This window comes from Scyliorhinus canicula, chromosome 6 (genome assembly GCF_902713615.1).
Source record: "Scyliorhinus canicula chromosome 6, sScyCan1.1, whole genome shotgun sequence".
Taxonomy (NCBI): domain Eukaryota; kingdom Metazoa; phylum Chordata; class Chondrichthyes; order Carcharhiniformes; family Scyliorhinidae; genus Scyliorhinus; species Scyliorhinus canicula.
In genome coordinates this window covers 26,073,190-26,091,408 of record NC_052151.1, presented here as the reverse complement: position 1 = coordinate 26,091,408, position 18,219 = coordinate 26,073,190, and the positions used below count along the sequence as shown (strand labels likewise).

The window sequence follows — 18,219 nt, the reverse complement described above, 5'->3', positions numbered from 1 at the left end:
AAGAGCACCCTACCTAGGTCCATTCCACCATCTTATCTCTTTATCCCCACCTAACCTGCACATCTTTGGCCTGTGGGAGGAAACTGGAGCAACCGGAGGAAACCCACGCAGGCACAGGGAGAACATGCAAACTCCACACTGACAGTCATCCAAGATCGGAATCGAACCTGGGTCCCTATCTCTGTGAGATAGCAGTGCTAACCACTGTGCCACCGATGAGGAAGAACTTTTCCTCTGAGGGTCATTATTCTTCGAAATTCTCTATCCCAGAGAACAGCAGAGGCTGGGTCATTGAACATATTCTAGGCTGAGTCGGAGAGATTTTTGATTGACAAGGGAGTCAAGAATTTTGGAGGACAGGCAGGAAAGTGGGGTGAAGGCCATGGTGGGAGGCAGCCATGACCTTATTCCATGGCAGAGCAGGTTTGAGGGGCTGAATGGCCTCCTCCTGCTCCTATTTCTTGTGTGCTCTTCTGCCCCCCTGTACTAGCTCCTTCACTTGACGGTAATGATAGACTGAGGGATTTGCCAAAGCATCATGAAGTTTAGAGGCTGTGGTTGAATGTTGTTGTTACAGATGGACTGCAGCAACTCTTGCAGGTGCAGTTTAGAGCTGCTAGATCTGGTCTGAATTTGTGTGTGCAAATCAAACTTTACAGCATTGAAGGGGGCCATTCGCGGATTACATTCACTGCGATTCAGAAGAATGGTGGGGGGGAATCTCACAGGAACCTATAAAATTCTAACAAGACTAGACAGGGCAGATGCAGGAAGGATGGTCATGATAGAGGGGGCATCCAGGAATCACAGTCTGAGGATGCAGGGTGGACCATTTCGGACAGAGATGGGGAGAAGTTTCTTCACCCAGAGAGTGGTGAGCCTGTGGAATTCACTGCCACAGAAAGTAGTTGAGGCCAAAACATTGTGGGCGGGATTCTCTGATCCTCCACGTGGGCCCGCGCCAAAGTGGGCCGCAGCGCGCATGCGCAGACCCGCTTGCGACTGCTGTGTGCATGCGCGACTGCAGAGCCAGAGCTGTGCGACGCATGCCGGGGCCCTGCTAGCCCCCTGGAAAACGGGGAATCACCCCCGGACTTTCGAGGAAAAAGCCCGGAGCTATTCTCGCCTATTTTCCGGTGGGCATGGGGACTTAGTCCCCAAAAGGGAGAATCCCGCCCTATATGTTTTCAAGGAGGAATTCGACACAGCATTTGAGGAAGGGGGGGGGGGGGTCAAAGGATATGGGGGTGTGGAAGGCGGGATCAGGGTTTTGAAATTAAATGAAAAGAAAATCGCTTATTGTCATGAGTAGGCTTCAATCAAGTTACTGTGAAAAGCCCCTAGTCGCCACATTCCGGCGCCTGTTCGGGGAGGCTGGTACGGGAATCGAACCGTACTGCTGGCCTGCTTCAAAAGCCAGCAATTTAGCCCAGTGAGCTAAACCAGGCCCTGTGAGCTAAACCAACCCCCTGAGTTGGATGATCGTAATGAATGGCGGAGCAGGCTCAAAGGGCCCAATGGCCTCCTCCTGCTCCGATTTTCTATGTTTCATTCGGCCCATTTTGCCTATGCTCGCTCTTTGAATGATGAATCCCTCTGCCCCCCCCCCCCCCTTCTCAACCCCATTCATCTTCCTTTTAAAGCAATATACCATTTAACAAATCTGTGTATACATACAGAGAAATATACTTAAATAAAGACCGCTATCCGGCAGCATATCTTTCACAAGAATTGCTAGTCACAGGCATCATTCATACAAACTGGCAATGCTGCCGATCGGGACCTTAAACACAAGCCTTTAACTTGTGCACAGCCCCAGACAGCTAATGTGTCACAATTACCAACAGGGGGTGTGAATAGTACAAGGAGACAGAGCGAGCTTCTTTCAGGATTAACTCCGCCCCCTGAGGGCTGACCAGAGCCCTTTCCCCCTCCTCCCCCTTTCCGCATAACTGATATATCTTCTCTTTTGGTCGGTCACTTGGGAGAGGAGGGAAAGATTCGGGGGTCTGATTTATTCGTCAGGTTTCAGGTCGTTGGCGAAGGAGAGGTGGTAACTTCCTAACATCCACGCTTTCTGCGCAGACTTGCTTCCTCATCGACCCTCCCCCATTGAAACATCATGAAAAGCTCCAGCAGCCTGTGCGAGGAATGAGTGAGTGTGTGTATATGCACATATGTGTGTATTCAGGTCCTGGGATCTATAAGCAGAGGATTTCGGTTATCGTTAAGCTGCGGATCGTTCTTATCCCATCCAGCCCCCCCGTCCCCAACACACAATCCTCCTCCCATTGCATCGTTAATACCCCAGGAGCGACTCAAAAGCAGACGGGTCAGGAAGAAGGCTGGAGGCTGCTTTGGGGCAGCGTCTGCAGAATCAACAAGTTTGCGAGCAGTTATTGGCATCTCTCGTGTGTGTGTGTGTGTGTGTGGGGGGCGGTGGCGGGCGCCCCCCTCCTGTCCTTGCCTCAACTGACTGATATCACACACACACACCTTCATCCAACCCTTGTTTTTATTTAATGTTTCGAATTTTGGAAACAATTGGTGTCTGTGTGTGTGGGGAGGGTGGGGGTTTCTGCTTGTTTGATCTGCACCATGCTGAAGGTTCTAACCAAAAAACTCCGAGCCCAGACGCTGAATGAGATCCAGCCTTTTCAAGTTAAGGTGAGCCGGGTTTTTGTTTTGCAACTTTCATTGTTTTGCCAATAACCTTGTCAGTTTGTGAATGGGCCATGTGACAGGCGAGGAAAGAAGGCAGTTTTATGGGCATTGGCTCTCTCTCTCTCTCTCTGAAACTACTAATTATTAAGAGTTAGTTAATGATTCGATTATCTTGGTGGATCGCCATATGTTTAATACTAGTTAATTATCAATTAAACCAGACTTTTTTTTTTGAAGAAATTTGACACTTTAAAAAAATCAAACTTTAAAAATTCTTAAAAATTGACCCCCAGCTTAATTTGATAAATTAGCATTATCTTATCTATAGATATTACACATTTCAGCTGTGTGTCTGTGCATATGTTCACACAATTTGATAAAATGCCAAATTGCTTACTATTTTGTGGATAAGGATTGTTTCATCTCATTTCCCTTTCTGTGCCCCTCGCACATGCCTCATTTACAGCTCTCAGCTAAAGATTTCTCGGTGCCAGTGGTCCATTCTAGTGGGTTACAAGGGACTCGTGGAGAAGTGAAGGAGTGAGCTGAGGGTCACTGGAGAGGTAGAAGTTGCTTTACATGCAGGGAAGTTGTTGACCTCTTTGGAAGCTGCTGAATGCATTGAGGCAGAGGGATTGGCTGGTTAGTCAGCCCAGATGTAACATGTACCCACTTGCTGTGCTACAGAGTGGCTGGGTGAGTTGGCCTGTTTACCCAGTCGCCACCTGTCTCTTCCGCCCCTCCCTGCCCCTTCAAAAGTAGTTTTCCATTTCTGCCAGGAGGCACAAAATGATGATTTTTTAAAAATTCATTCCTGGGATGTGGACCAGCATTTGCTGCTCATTCCTAATTGCCCTTGAACTGAGTGATGTTGCTGGGCCGTGTCAGAGGGCATTTAAGAGTCGACCACATTTGTGTGGGACAGGAGTCACATGTAGGCCAGACCGGGTAAGGGGTGACAGATTTCCACCCCCAAAGGACATCAGTGAACCCGACGGGTTTTCATGACAATGGCTTCATGGTCATCATTAGACTTTCAATCCAGATTTTATTGGGTTCAAACTTCACCATCTGCCGTGGTGGGATTCGAACCCAGATCCCCAGAGTATTACCCTGGGTTTCTGGATTACTTGTCCAGTGACAAAATCATTCTGCCACTGCCTCTGCTAAAAAAAAGAGGGGGGGGGAAGGAAAAGGACTGGCACTTGAAATGAAATGAAAATCGCTTATTGTCACAAGTAGGCTTCAAATGAAGTTACTGTGAAAAGCCCCTAGTCGCCACATTCCGGCGCCTGTTCGGGGAGGCTGTTACGGGAATCGAACCGTGCTGCTGGCCTGCTTGGTCTGCTTTCAAAGCCAGTGATTTAGCCCAGTGTGCTAAACAGCCCCTTGAGTCGGCCTGTGCTGCTGCTATTCCTTCTGATGCTGGATGAGGTCTGTCATGGCGCTGGATAGCAGAGAGTGGAGATCAGCTGTAGGCTATGGAGTGTGTTTGTCGAAACTGTGGCCCAAATGGATCAGTCCGATAACCCTTAGATAATGTCGATAATAAGGACTTTGTGGCATTGGCAGGTTGATTTAGATAGTTAACTTGCTACCACAAGGTGTATTGAGGCGAATAGCATTGACACATTGAACACATGAGAGGGCAAGAATTAGATTGATTTGTTGACGGGGGTTAGATGAGGTGGCTGCTGAAGGACGGTCATGGGACTACCTTCCTTTGCTCATTATTGGGTCATTGCATGGACTGCAAGCCATCTGACAGTCCGTTTTAGTGTGATAAAGTTAAATGGACACAAACCTGTGCATTTTGTCCATTCAAAACGTCAGGAGTTGCCAACCCTCCGGGATTGTCCTGGAGTCTCTGGAAAATAAAGATTAACCCGGGAGATAATTCACAGGAGCATGAAACAAGATTTGTGGTTTTTAAAAAAAAAAAATCTTTTTTTGAATAATTTTATTTGCTTTTAAAAAAAAATTGGAGATGAGAAAGGTTGTCTAATTGGATGATTCCTCACCGCCTCTTTTTGCATTCTAGTTATTTTGGGAAGGGGGCATTCCCAGAGGTTGGACATATCGGATAATGGGGCTTGAGGAGGGGGGAGAACGTGATTGGAGGCGGGAGGGCCATGACAAAATCTCCTGTATTAGGTTCAACCAGACTTGGTAATCTGACCATGGTGTGCTTTCCAAGTGGGCTAGTTATGTGGGGTAAAATGGGCAATGCCCTTCTAATGGCAACACGGTAGCACAGTGGTTAGCACTTGGGTCACTGTCTGTGTGGAGTCTGCACGTTCTCCCAGTGTCTGCGTGGGTTTCCTCCGGGTGCTCCGGTTTCCTCCCACAAGTCCCCAAAGATGTGCTTGTTAGGTGAATTGGACATTCTGAATTCTCCCTCCGTGTACCCGAACAGGCGCCGGAATGTGGCTACTGGGGGGTTTTCACAGTAACTTCAGTGCAGTGTCAATGTAAGCCTACTTGTGACAATAAAGATTATTACAATCATTCAAAGTGTAATTTCACCACCTGTCAATGTCCCCAACCTCCCAGCGTTTACTACCATTTTCTGCCATCTCTATGTGTGTCTAATTGTAAATGGACTGTGCAAGGAATTGTGCTTGTGAATATCCCACCATCTCCAGAATAAAGGAGGTGATATTGCTTTTATCTCTGTTTTTTAATGTGGGCATTGTGGCATGACCAGTATTTATTTATTGCCCGTGCTTAATTACCCTTGAGAAGGTGGTATTGAGATGCTGCCTTGCTGTTGCAATCAGTGTGATGTAGGTAGACCCACAGCTCTATCATGAGAAGAATTGTAACCCAACAATTATGCGCGCGATTTACCGGCCGTGTCCTAATAGAATCGGAACGGGACGTGGCTGGTAGATCCCGCGATAGGCCCCTTCCGGGATTCCTGATAGTCGTTACACCTCGCAAGATCTCACCGGGTGCTGTGATCTGGATCCTGCCCACAATTGCAGAATTAAGTGAGATTAAAGCTCCCTCAACTCTGTTGGCCCCAGATCAAACTGCTCCCGTGAACTTTCGGCCTTGCTGAGCAGACCCCAGCCAGGCGCCACAAACTGGGACCAGGTGGAACGGCACTTGAGAGAGGGGGGGGAGGGGTCTCCAGGTGATTGAAGGCCCCTGGATGGTTGGTATCTGGGCAGGATGGCACCCTGACAATGCCACCTGGGCACCCTGACAATGCCACCTGGGCGCCAGCCTGGCATTGCCTGGTTGCCCAGATGGCAGTGCCAGGCTGGTGGTGCCAAGGTGGCACTTTGCCTATGCCAGGAATTGGGCCGAAGGGTGCCCTGCCCATATGAGCTGGTGTGCATTAGGCTCGAGGACCCCTCAGCAGGAAAGTTGGGGGGGGGGGGGGGGGGGTGTCTGGGCATCGTGTCAGGGGGGTTGAGAGATCGGGGCACCATTTAAAAATAGTGAGCAGAGCTCCTCAATGCAGGAAGTGCGACAGACAGTGGTCTCAGTGAGTTTCTCCCCACTGAGACCCGAAAGAAAGAGTGCCATTTAATAGCAGGGTCATTCTTGGCACTAGGAGCGGCGGGAACACCACTCTAATCCTGCCCAGAATGAAATCTGTTTTTGGTTAAATCGCGCCCTATATTTCTAAATATGAAGTGGCTGTCACCCTCATCCTTTTTGAGTGCCAGAAGTCAATGGTTTGGATGATGCTGCCAAAGGAGCCGTGGCAAGTTGTTGCTGTGCACCTTGGATCTCTCTAACTCTGCAATTACTATAAACTGTAGAAAATAATATCACACTGACTCATCATCAACCCTCAGCAAAGTTGATAAAGTCTGCGGAGGTTAGTTGATGGACTGAGCCTTTTGGAGTGTCATGTTGCTTTAGTCAAGGCAGTGTGCCCTTATGTGATCGTTGCTGGTTGAATTAGATCTGAATTCACAGTTTACTTAGATGATTGCCTGCATTCTACATTGATGCAGCAGCAACTAATAACGCCTTGTTCTGACAATTGGGGCCCACCAGCATATTTGTAGCATGAAGGAATTCTGTTCAGCCTCTTCAGATTTAAGTGACAAGGGGCACAATTGGAGATTGTGTCCAGCCTTGGAAATTTAAAATCCCCCTCCTTCCATGCAGATTTTACCCCTCGATTCTGAAGGGACAGACTGGGTCATAAATCATTGAGCGTTACCAGCTCTCTGATGCCTTTGTCCATATCCTCCAATTTACTCATTACCCGTTATTTTATTGATCTGTATCAGTTCCTATTAAGCAACACCTCATATGTACGACCAGATGAATTAGGAGCACTCATTTGGCTCCCTGAGATCCTACTCCCCCCCCCCCATTTTATACGATCATGGTTGATCTGATTGCGCCCTCAACTCTACTGTCTTGTGTAACCACCCCCCCCCCCCCCCCCTTGCTCCCACCAAATCAATGAATAATCTATCTAACTTAACCTTAAAAAATGTTTATGACCCTGCCTGCACTGCTCTCTGGGGGTGGGGGGGAATCCCACAGACTAAAGACAATTTTCAAACGCCCGTCCTTGTTTTTAAACCCCTCTGTAGTTGCCTCACACCTCCCTACCTCCTGTAACCTCCTCCAGCTCCACAACCCACCCAGGTTTCCATAAGACATAGGAGTAGGCCATTTGGCCCATCGGATCTGCTCTGCTTTCCCGCCTTGGTCCCATAACCTTTCATTCCCTTACTGATTAAAAATCTGTCTGTCTTGGCCTTGAACATACCTAAGGACCCAGTCTCTACACCTCCAATTCTGGTCTCCTGCACCAATTCTTTTTGTTTTTTAAATTGCTCCACATTAGTTGGGTGTGCCTTCTACTTCCTAGCTCCTGCACTCTGGAATTCTCGTCCTAAATTCCTGTCTCTCTTCCCTCACTTCAAGACGCTCCTCAAAGTATTTTTGTTTTAATTAAGCTTTTGATCAACTCTAATATGTGGCACAGCATCAAACTTTGTTCGATTGTAATCCTGAGGATGCTCTTATATATTAAAGGAGCTTTATAAATACAGGTTGTGCCTGACATTCCAAATGTCCATTTCTTTTAAAAAAAAATGTAAAGTACTCAATTATTATTTTCCAATTGAGGGGCAATTTAGCATGGCCAATCCACCTACCCTGCACATCTTTTGGATTGTGGGGGTGAAACCCACGCAGACACGGGGAGAATGTGCAAACTCCACACAGTGACCCAGGGCCGGGATCGAACCCAGGTCTTCGACGCTATGAGGCAGCAGTGCTAACCACTGTGCCACCATGCCGTCCTCCAAATGCCCATTCCTTATGTTGTGTGTGATGCCTCCCTGCGAATGTAAATGGATGTGGATATTCAATCCATTTTGTTCATAACGATGACTTGCATTTGTATAGCACCTGATTGTGACCTCTGCATGTCCCAAAGTGCTTTACAGCCAACTAAGTAGCTTTTTGAAGTCTAGTGACTGTTGTAATGTTGGAAACATGGGCAGGCAGTGTGTGTACAACAACACGCTCCCACAAAGAACAATTAAATAAATGACTAGGTCATGTATATCACAATGGTTGGTGCTTTTCATGACCTGCAAATGATTGATCAGCCCTGCTGCAGATGGCAGTGTAGCCGGAGACGATAGCTGCTTAGCCGAGAAAGCAGTTTTGTTGTGCAGAGAAAAATAATGAGAAAATATGTTTTTTTAAAAACAAAAAATCTTCTGAAGTTAAGTTTCCAGGCTCAACTAAGCTGGCTGGTTTCTTCACTGAGGGAGGGAAGGCCAGATGCCAAGTTAACCCAGTGTGTGAAGCAGCTAGATTGGCAAGGCCAGATGCTAGGGAACAGACTATTTTCTGTTAACACGCAGGATTTGGCCTGATTCGAGAGAATTGAAGGGAATCAATAACTTTGAAATTGGAGGATGTAGTGGAATGAAAGAATCCCCTTTGAAGTTTGCTGCTCTTAAATGTCCTTTAAGGGCTATTTTTGTCTCTTCGACTCTTGTTTCTCCTCTTCAAGATGTTTTGTAAAATCACCATTATCTAATATTTCCTTAAGTGGCTCCGTGTCTAATTTCGTTTTTGGTCATCTTGGAATGTTTCTTGATGTTAAGAGAATTATGTAAATGCAAGTTGTTGATGTTGCGTGCCACATACTGTGAATACAGATCTGGTATTACATTCAGCTATCACTTGTTAGAGTTCTTCCTGGCACATGTCTGGGCCAAGGAAGAGGCCTCGTCTTGCCATTCCTCCAAAGCCATTTGCTGTGAATAGCTCCCCTGTGTACACCGAAATGCACCTTAATTGATTTCACAAATCATGCCTCTTTCACAGTAACAGGGATTGGGATTGTCTGAGGGAGTGTGAAGTGTAATATTTGCACTGGCTGGGATTGGAGGATGGCAGGATGATCAAGGTTGACTGTGTTAGATCAACTGCAATCAGGATAGTGTGTCAGTGTAAGAATGTGTCTTGTTAACAGGCTGTGAACATCATGGTACCAACAGGGTAACTATACACTAAATCCACAGGCCATCGCTATCATATATTCACATTCCCTCATGATTCTTAAAAGCCTGAAAGCAGATATGTGTGAGGACAGTGAGAGGTCATTTTTATTACATATGAACGTACAAACTAAGAACTGGCGTAGGCCACCCAGTTCCTCGAGCCTGCTCTGTACAATTCAATAAGATCACGGCTGTAGCCGCAGCCCCATGTTCCTGCCTACCCCCGACAACCTGTCACCCCCTTGTTAAACAAGAAGCTATCTAGCTCTGCCGATAAAAATATTCAAAGACTCTGCTTCCACTGCATTTTGGAGAAGAGAGTTTCAAAGGCATGGTGGCACAGTGTTTAGCACTGCTGCCTCACAGCTCCAGGGTCCCAGGTTCAATTCCGGCCTTGGTTGACTGTCTGTGTGGAGTTTGCACTTTCTCCCTGTGTCTGCGTGGGTTTCGTCTGGGTGCCCTTGTTTCCTCTCTCAGTCCAACGATTTGGTGGATTGGCCGTGCTAAATTGCCCCTTTAGTAGCCAAAAGGATAGGTGGGATTACTGGGATAGGGTGGAGGTGTGGGCTTAAGTAAGGTGCTCTTTCCAGGGGCCTGTGCAGACTCAATGGGCCAAATAACCTCCTTCTGCACTGTAAATTCTATGGTTCTATGATTCAAAGATACTCAACCCTGTGAGAGAAAAGATTTCTCTTCATCTCTACTTTTATTGGGAGACTCCTTAGTATTAAATAGTGACCCCTAGTTCTAAATTACCCTACAAGGTAAAACATCCTCTCCACATTCACCCTGTCGAGATCCCTTGGGGTTTCTGTTTCAATCAAGTCACTGAACTCCAGCGGACACAATTTCAGCCTGTCCAATGTTTTCTCCTAAAACAACCTGCCCATTTCAGATATTAGTCGAGTGAACCTTCTCTGCTTCCAATGCATTTACATCTTTCTTTTCGTAAGGAGACCAGTACGTGGTACTTCAGATGTGGTCTTATCAATGCCCTGTTTAACTGAAGCAACATCTCCCTATTGTTGTGTTGAAGTCCCCTCCCAATACAAGGTAACATTCTACTAGCTTTCCCAATTACTTGCTGTGACTGTATACTAACCTTTAGTGAATCATGCACTCGGACACCCAGATCCCTCTGTATCTCAAGAGCTCTGCAATCTCTCACCATGTAGTTAATGTGTTTCTTTATACTCCATTTGCCAGATCTTTGCCCACTCACTTAACCTGTCTACATCTCTTTGTAGCCAATAGAAAATGACCCATTTATGCCTACTCTGTTTCATATTAGCTAACTAATCTTCTATCCATGTCAATATGCTACTCTGTACACCGAGGTTTTATTTTCCTTTGATATGGTACCTTTTTGAATGAAGGAGTTACATTTACTATTTTCTGATCTAATGCAACCTTCGCTGAATCTAGAGAACTTTGGAAAATTAAAACCAATGCATCAGCTATCTCACTAGCTGCTTTTAAGAACCGAGGATTAGGCCCATCAGTACTGGGGACCTGTTGGCCCTCAGCGCCAACCATTTGCTCAGTACCACTTCCCTAGTGAGTGTAATTTTCCATTTCCTGATTCCCAGTTATTTCAGGGATGTGATGTTACTTGCATCCTTTATAGTGAAGATTGATGTAATTTATCTGCCATCACCTTATTTTCCCTTTATTAATTCTCCGGATTCGCTTTCTATAGGACAAATGGTCACTTTGTTAACTCTTTTATTTTTAAAATATCTATAGAGACTCTTATTTTCTATTTTTATGTTTCCAAATAGATTTATCTCGTACTCTAATTTTTCCTCCCTACTCAATCTTTTAGTCATTCTTTGCTGCTTTGTATATTCTGTCCAATCTTCTGACCTGCCACCCACCTTTGCCCAATTATGTTTCTTCTTTAGGTTTGATATAACTTTTTTGTTAACTACCGATGGTGGGTCCTCCCCTTGTTTTTTTTTCTTGTTGGATTTTATCTATTCTATGTATCTAAAATAACCCTTTCAATTTCTGCCATTGACCCTCAACCTAATTTGCCAGTTCACTTCAGCCAGCTCTGCTTTCATGACCTCTTAATCATCCTTATTTAAGTTTAAAATACTAGTATTTGACCAATTTCTCTCTCCCTCAAACTGAATGTAAAATTCAATCATATTACAATCGTTGCTACCTAGGAGTGCCTTAACTCTATGGTCGTCAATTGTTGTTTGTGTATCTTCACATGCATATACTATTTTTTTATCCCTTTGGAGAATATTAGGGGAAGTGAAGTGTTGGAAGGATTTCCAAGCTGATTATCAGCCCAATGAACCATGTTGAATGCTCCTTCCATGGCCAACAAGTCCTGGCGTTGGACTCTAACCTGAAGTTTGTGGTCCAGCAGTAAGGGTGCAACCTGTGCCGCAAGATCTCCTGGTCATCAATTAATCCTATCTCCATGCACAATATCCAGCTTAGTATAGCCTGCTCTCTGGTTGGCTACTGAACATGCTGAAACTATCCTGAAAACATTCTATGAACTTCTCATCGAGGCTACGTTTGCCTTTTCCTGTCTATGTAGATTAAAATCCTCCATGATTAATGCCTCCCCTTTCTGACAAGCTCCCATTATCTCTCCCTTTACACTCTGCCTACTGTACAGTTACTCTTAGGGGGTTCGTACCTCACACCCACAAGTGATTTATTGCCTTTATTATTTCTCATCTCTACCCAAACTACTTCTACAGCCTGGCTTCCTGAATTTAAGTCATCCCTCTCTATTGTTCTCATGCCATCATTAATTAAGAGCCACCTTCCACCTTTTTCTGCCCTTCCTAAATCTCATATACCCATCAATACTCGGGTCTCAGTCTATGTCATCCTGCAGTTTAATAACTTGATTGTGACCCGCTGGCTCAGGTTAGTCAAGGGTTAGCTCCTAATTTGAGCTGGTTTTGGTCAGTGTAGCAGTAATAGTGCTACATTTGGATGCACACTTGAAATTAAAATATTGCCCGGGGGGGGGGGGGGGGGGGGAGAGAGAGCGGGTGAATGGTGTTAATTGGATAGTAAGTACCAGCACAAACACAATGCGCCAAATGGCCCTGTTCTGTGATGTATGACTTTATGATGATATGGTAAGAGTAGTGCTGGATTCAGTTTAAGGGGCTGCACAGGGCTCACATGTAAATGGGAGGAGGAGCTGGGTGAGGAGATTGAGGAGGGGACGTGGGCGGATGCCCTGGGGAGGGTGAACTCCTCCTCTTGTGCGAGGCTTGGCCTCATACAGTTTAAGGTGCAGCACAGGGCTCACCTGACCGGGGCGAGGATCAGCCGGTTCTTTGGGAGTGAGGACAGGTGTATTAGGTGCTCTGGGAGCCCAGCAAATCATGCCCATATGTTCTGGGCATGTCCAGCATTGGGGGAATTTTGGAAGGGCGTGGCAGGGACGTTGTCGAGGGTGGTAGGATCCAGGGTCAATCCGGGCTGGGGGCTCGCAGTATTTGGGGTTGCGGAGGAGCCGGGAGTGCAGGAGGTGAAAGAGGCCGGTGTTCTGGCCTTTGCGTCCCTGGTAGCCCGGCGGAGGATTCTTCTTCAGGGGAAGGACGCGAGGCCCCCAAGCGTGGAGGCCTGGGTCAACGACATGGTTTCTCAAGCTAGAGAAGGTGAAATTTGCCCTAAGGGGATCAGTGCAGGGGTTTTTCAGGAGGTGGCAGCCATTCCTGGACTTCCTGGCAGAACGATAGAAACAGGCCAGCAGCAGCGGGGGGGGGGGGGGGGGGGGGGGGGGGGATGTTTTGTACTAAAGACACGGGCATAGTTGTTCTGTGCCAATGTCGGGCATTAATTCATTTCCTCTTCTGTGTATGGGGGGGGGGGGGGGGTTCTGTCCTGTCTATTGAAGGGACGGGCAGATGTTTGGGGGAATGATAGGTGTTAGTTTATCTCTTCCGCTGTGCATGCGTGGGGGTGGAGGGGGGACTGTTCTTCGTAAAAAAAAACATTCTGTCTTTTTGTTGTTCATATTATGTAAAAATTTGAATAAAAATTATTTTAAAAAAAATATAGTGCTGGATTAAGGAGGGAAAACTGCCGTTCTCTTTCACTATCTGACTGGCATTCGGTGACGTTTTATTCCCAATGCATAAAAGCGGAAGAGGAGGCCTCAGTAGCAAGATAACTTTTCCAATGACCTTTTGCCAGAATGGGTTTCCAATCGTGACAGGAAATTTTTAACACTGATCTCGCCACAGATGCCCCTTGATCCTCCACTAAGTGCTTCCCGCAATTCTTGTTTATATTTTAGATTTCCATGATTGATAGTTGGATGCATTCTTCTGCGGTTTTAAAAATTGAATCCTCTCGGTCCCTCCTTTTGTTGTCTGTTTCTGTTTATTTATTTTTAGTGCATGTGTGAATATTTGTCAGTGTGTTTGCAAGTGGGTTACGGGATTTCTGTGCGTTATCTCCCGTTTGTAAATAAGGCGAAATAGAGAGCTGTTCATGGAGGTGGAACGTCCCAGCGTTCCCCGCGGCAGTGGAGTCCCCCTATTAAATGTCCAGTCTCCAGCTAGGATAGAGGGCTTGCACGCCCGCTGTGCATTCTGGGACATGGCCGCTTCCATGACCGCCTATTGTCTCGCTGCCGTTCCAGCACCAAACAAAATGCAGGATTAAGGTTGGACATCAAGAAGACGATGCGAATAGGCCACTCTCCTCCCGTTCGTGGCAGGAGTTGGTCGGACTTCACCTGACCTGCGATTTGAGAAGAATAAAGGGGCTTTTGTGTCGCCCGCGCTGCTGCAGAGCAAGATGCGGCCGATTGACAGGAGCCCTGAAGAGCGGCTTTCTCCCTCTCGCACAGCAGATTTACATCGGACCTGTATAGGAAGCGGACTGTATCCGGGATTGTTTTGTGAACTCTCCAGTAATCCTCGTGACCTTTCCTCATTAGATCTAGGAGGAGCGTTTCAATGTGGTGATGTTACTGGACTAGTAATTTAAAGCTGGAGACTCCATACTCCAGTAAGTACGCGTTCAACTCTACTAAGGCCATTTGAGAATTTAAAGATCTGGGAATTTAAAAAAAAAAAGCAAAAGGCTGGGATTATTAAAAGTGAGCATGAAGCTGTCAGATTGTTGCATTAAAATTAAATTTATACACTAATGTATTTTTTTGGGGCGGGAAACTTGCCTTCCTTACCCGATGTGGTTCATGTGTGGGTCCAGTTTCACACCAGTATGATTCATAACTGCTCTCTATAGTTGCTGAGCAAGTCACCCTATTCTAGGGGTGAGTGTTCAATGCTGGCCTTGCAGCCACACTCCGAGCATGAATTAAAATGCGCCAGCCAATCAGGCCCCAAACAAAGGGGAACCTTGGGGTTATAAGTGACGGTATCTCTTATTTCTGTGTCTTCCTTTTCCGTCTTCTGCACTGTCAGATTAAGAATTGTGGAGGAATTTCTTTTATATTTAGAATTGTGAGAGCCTGTAGTGTAACTTATCCAAGTTTGCTGATGATAGGGGGGCGGGGGTAGGAAAGTAAGCAATGAGAAGGGTGTGAAGAGACTGCAAAGGAATATATAGACAGATGAATTGATTGGGCAAAGTGGTGACAGATGGAGTATAATGTGGGGCACTGCGAGATTAATTACTATGGTATTAATTACCACAAGACATCCCACAGTGTAACAGTGTGGTCTTTGTTATAATGGAGGAAATCATAGAATCCATACAGTAGAGAAAGAGGACACTCGGTCCCTCGTCTGCACTGGCCCTCTGAAAGAGGACCCTCCCTATCTAGGCTCAAGCCCCCACCCTATCCCCATAATCCAGAGACCCCACCTTTTTGGACGCTAAGGGGCAATTTAGCATGGCCAATCCACCTAAACTGCACACTTTGGACTGTAGGAGGAAATCAGAGCACCCAGAAAAACCACGCAGTCGTGAGGAGAGCATGAAAACTCCAGTCACCTATCATAGAATTTACAGTGCAGAAGGAGGCCATTCAGCCCATCGAGTCTGCACCGGCTCCTGGAAAGAGCACCTTACCCAAGGTTAACACCTCCACCCTATCCCCTAATGGCTAATGGCTGGAATTGAACCTGGGACACTGGCGCTGTGAGGCAGCCGTGCTAACCACTGTGTCGCCATTATGTTTTTTCCCCAATGTTGACTGAGGGATAAATATTAGTTGGTTATCTTCTGTAATCATTTGAGGGGGCCTCAATTTGACAAATAATCAAAAAGATGGCACCCTTAGAATGCAGCATTCCCTCAGTACTGCAATAGAGTGTCAGTCTAACTTTGAGGCTCTAATCCTCTGACTCAAACATGGTACCAAGTAGGCCATAACTGGCAACTGAAAGTATTTTTTTTTACAAAAGTGGAGACTATTTGATGTTGATATTTAGAAGGATTTCTGTGTCCTTGTATAACAATCTTAGGAAGTTAACATGCAGACACTGCACAGCAATTAGGAAGGCAAATAATATGTTGTCCTTTGTTGCAACGGCATTGGAGTATAAGCTCCACAACTACTGCACCGTGTGCATGGTCCCTGAAAGCTAAGAAGGACATCCTTCAATGTTCAATACACTTATTCCATGGATGACAGGGTTGTCCGATGATGGACTGGATTGGACCCATATTCTTTGGAATTTTGAAAGCTTTTTAAAAAATAAATTTAGAGTACCCAATTCATTTTCTTTCCAATTAAGGGGCAATTTAACATGGCAAATCCACTTACCCTGCACATCTTTGGGTTGTGGGGGCGAAACCCATGCAAACACTGGGAGAATGTGCAAACTGCACATGAACAGTGACCCAGGGCCGGTTTCCTCATAATCGCGGCATCAGAAGGTGGACATTTAGGACTGAGATGAGCAATTTTTTCACCTGGAGGACCATTAAGTGTTCAGTTGTTGAATATATTTAAGACTGAGGTGGATAGACTTTTGGACAGTCGTGTAGTTGAGGGTGGAAAAATGGGGTTGAAATGGGAAAATCACTGAAAGCAATGCTGGTTTCCTCATAATCGCGGCATCAGAAGGTGGACATTTAGGACTGAGATGAGCAATTTTTTCACCTGGAGGACCATTAAGTGTTCAGTTGTTGAATATATTTAAGACTGAGGTGGATAGACTTTTGGACAGTCGTGTAGTTGAGGGTGGAAAAATGGGGTTGAAATGGGAAAATCACTGAAAGCAATGCTTGTAGGTGCAGCAAACAGTTAAGATGGCAAATGGTATGTTGGCCTTTATTGCAAGACGACTTGAGTATAGGAGTAAGGATGTCATATCTGAGCTGCCCAGATGAGACCACAACTGGAGAATTCTGTGAAGTTTTGGTCGTCTCCTCTAAGAAAGAATGTACTCGTCATAGAGGGAGTGCAGTGAAGACTAATTCCTGGGATGGCAGCATTGTCGTATGAGGAGAGATTGGGTCAACTGGGCCTGTACTTGCTGGAATTTAGAAGAATGAGAGGGGATCTAATGGAAACGTATGCATTTCTTATGGGGCTGGGCAGATTGGATACAGGGATGGTCTTTACTCTGGCTGGGGTGTGGCTCTTTTTAAAGTACTAACATGGTACTGGGATGAGTTCTAGAACAAGGGGTCACTATCTCAGGACACTGGGTGGACTATTTCGGACTGAGATGAGGAGAAACATCTTGATTGTGGCGAACCTGTGGAATTCTCTCTCTCAGATGGCTGTGGAGGCCAAATTGCTGAATATATTTAAGAAGATAATAAATAGATTTCTAAACTCTAAAGGTGTCGAGGGGTGCGTTGGGTGTATGATGTTGAGATAGAGGATCAGCCATGATCATGTTGAATGGCGCAGCAACCTCGAAGAGCAGAATGGCTTACTCCTCCTATTTTCAATGTTTCTGTGCTATGAAGTGGTGGACATTGGAACAGCAATGGGCTATCCCCTTCAGTCCCGAAAATGTATCTGATGCCCCAACATTTACAGCTTTGAGGGAGTGTTCCAAATTTTCACCACCCTTTGTGTGAAAATGCACTTCCTGATTTCACTCCTGAACAGTTAGCTCTAATTTTAAGGGTCCATCTTCTGGGTTGCCTTGTCTGAAGGAATAGTTTCTCCCTTTTCTTTAATGTAGAGTACCCAATCCTTTTTTCCCCAATTATGGGGCAATTTAGCGTGGCCAATCCACCTACCTTGCACACCTTTTTGGGTTGTGGGGGTGAGACCCACTCGGACACGGGGAGAATGTGCAAACTCCACATGGACAGTGACCCAGTGAACCCGGATCATCGGTGCCGTGAGGCAGCAGTGCTAGCCACCGTGCTGCCCTGTTTCCCCCTTTTTCTACCTCCCTTGTGACATCACCGGCTATGGTGGGTGTCTCTGGGGAAGAGTGCTGAGGTTGGTGGATTTGAATCTTGCTATTGCTCATCGAAGCCGGCTGATTGCAATTAGCTGATGAGAGGAGGAAACCTATGATTCAGTGGAAATTTGTAGAATTCCATAAAAACACAGATGGAGTCCATTCTGTCTATTGTGCCTATGTTAGTACTTTAGCCATTCTATTAATCCTGCTTTTTTCCTCATAGCTTTGCTCTTTAGTACTTATCCACTTTGGTTTCATTCATTCCAGGAGTGTGGGCGTCACTGGCTAGGCCAGCATTTATAGCCCATCACCAATTGCCCCTGGTGTTGGTGAGGCGCCTTCTTGAACCGCTGCAGTCCGAGGTGTAGAATCATTGAATTTGCAGTGCAGAAGGAGGCCACTCGGCCCATCGAGTCCGCACCGGCTTCCGGAAAGAGCATCCCATCCAAGCCCGCACCTCCACCCCATCCCCATAACCCAGCAACCCCACCCAACAATAAGGGCAATTTTGGACACAAAGGGCAATTTAGCGTGGCCAATCCACCTAACCTGCACATCTTTGGACTGTGGGAGGAAACCGGAGCACCCGGAGGAAACCCACGCACACATGGGAAGAATGTGCAGACTCCGCACAGACAGTGACCCAAGCCGGGAATCAAACTTGGGATCCTGGAGCTGTGAAGCAATTGTACTAACCACTATGCTAATGTGCT

At 46.2% G+C, this 18,219-nt stretch overlaps 1 pseudogene; it reads left to right on the top strand.

Moving 5' to 3' along the window:
* The first annotated feature begins 1,947 nt into the window (after window positions 1-1,947).
* LOC119967043 overlaps window positions 1,948-18,219 on the top strand; it is a 28,633-nt pseudogene continuing 12,361 nt past the window's right edge.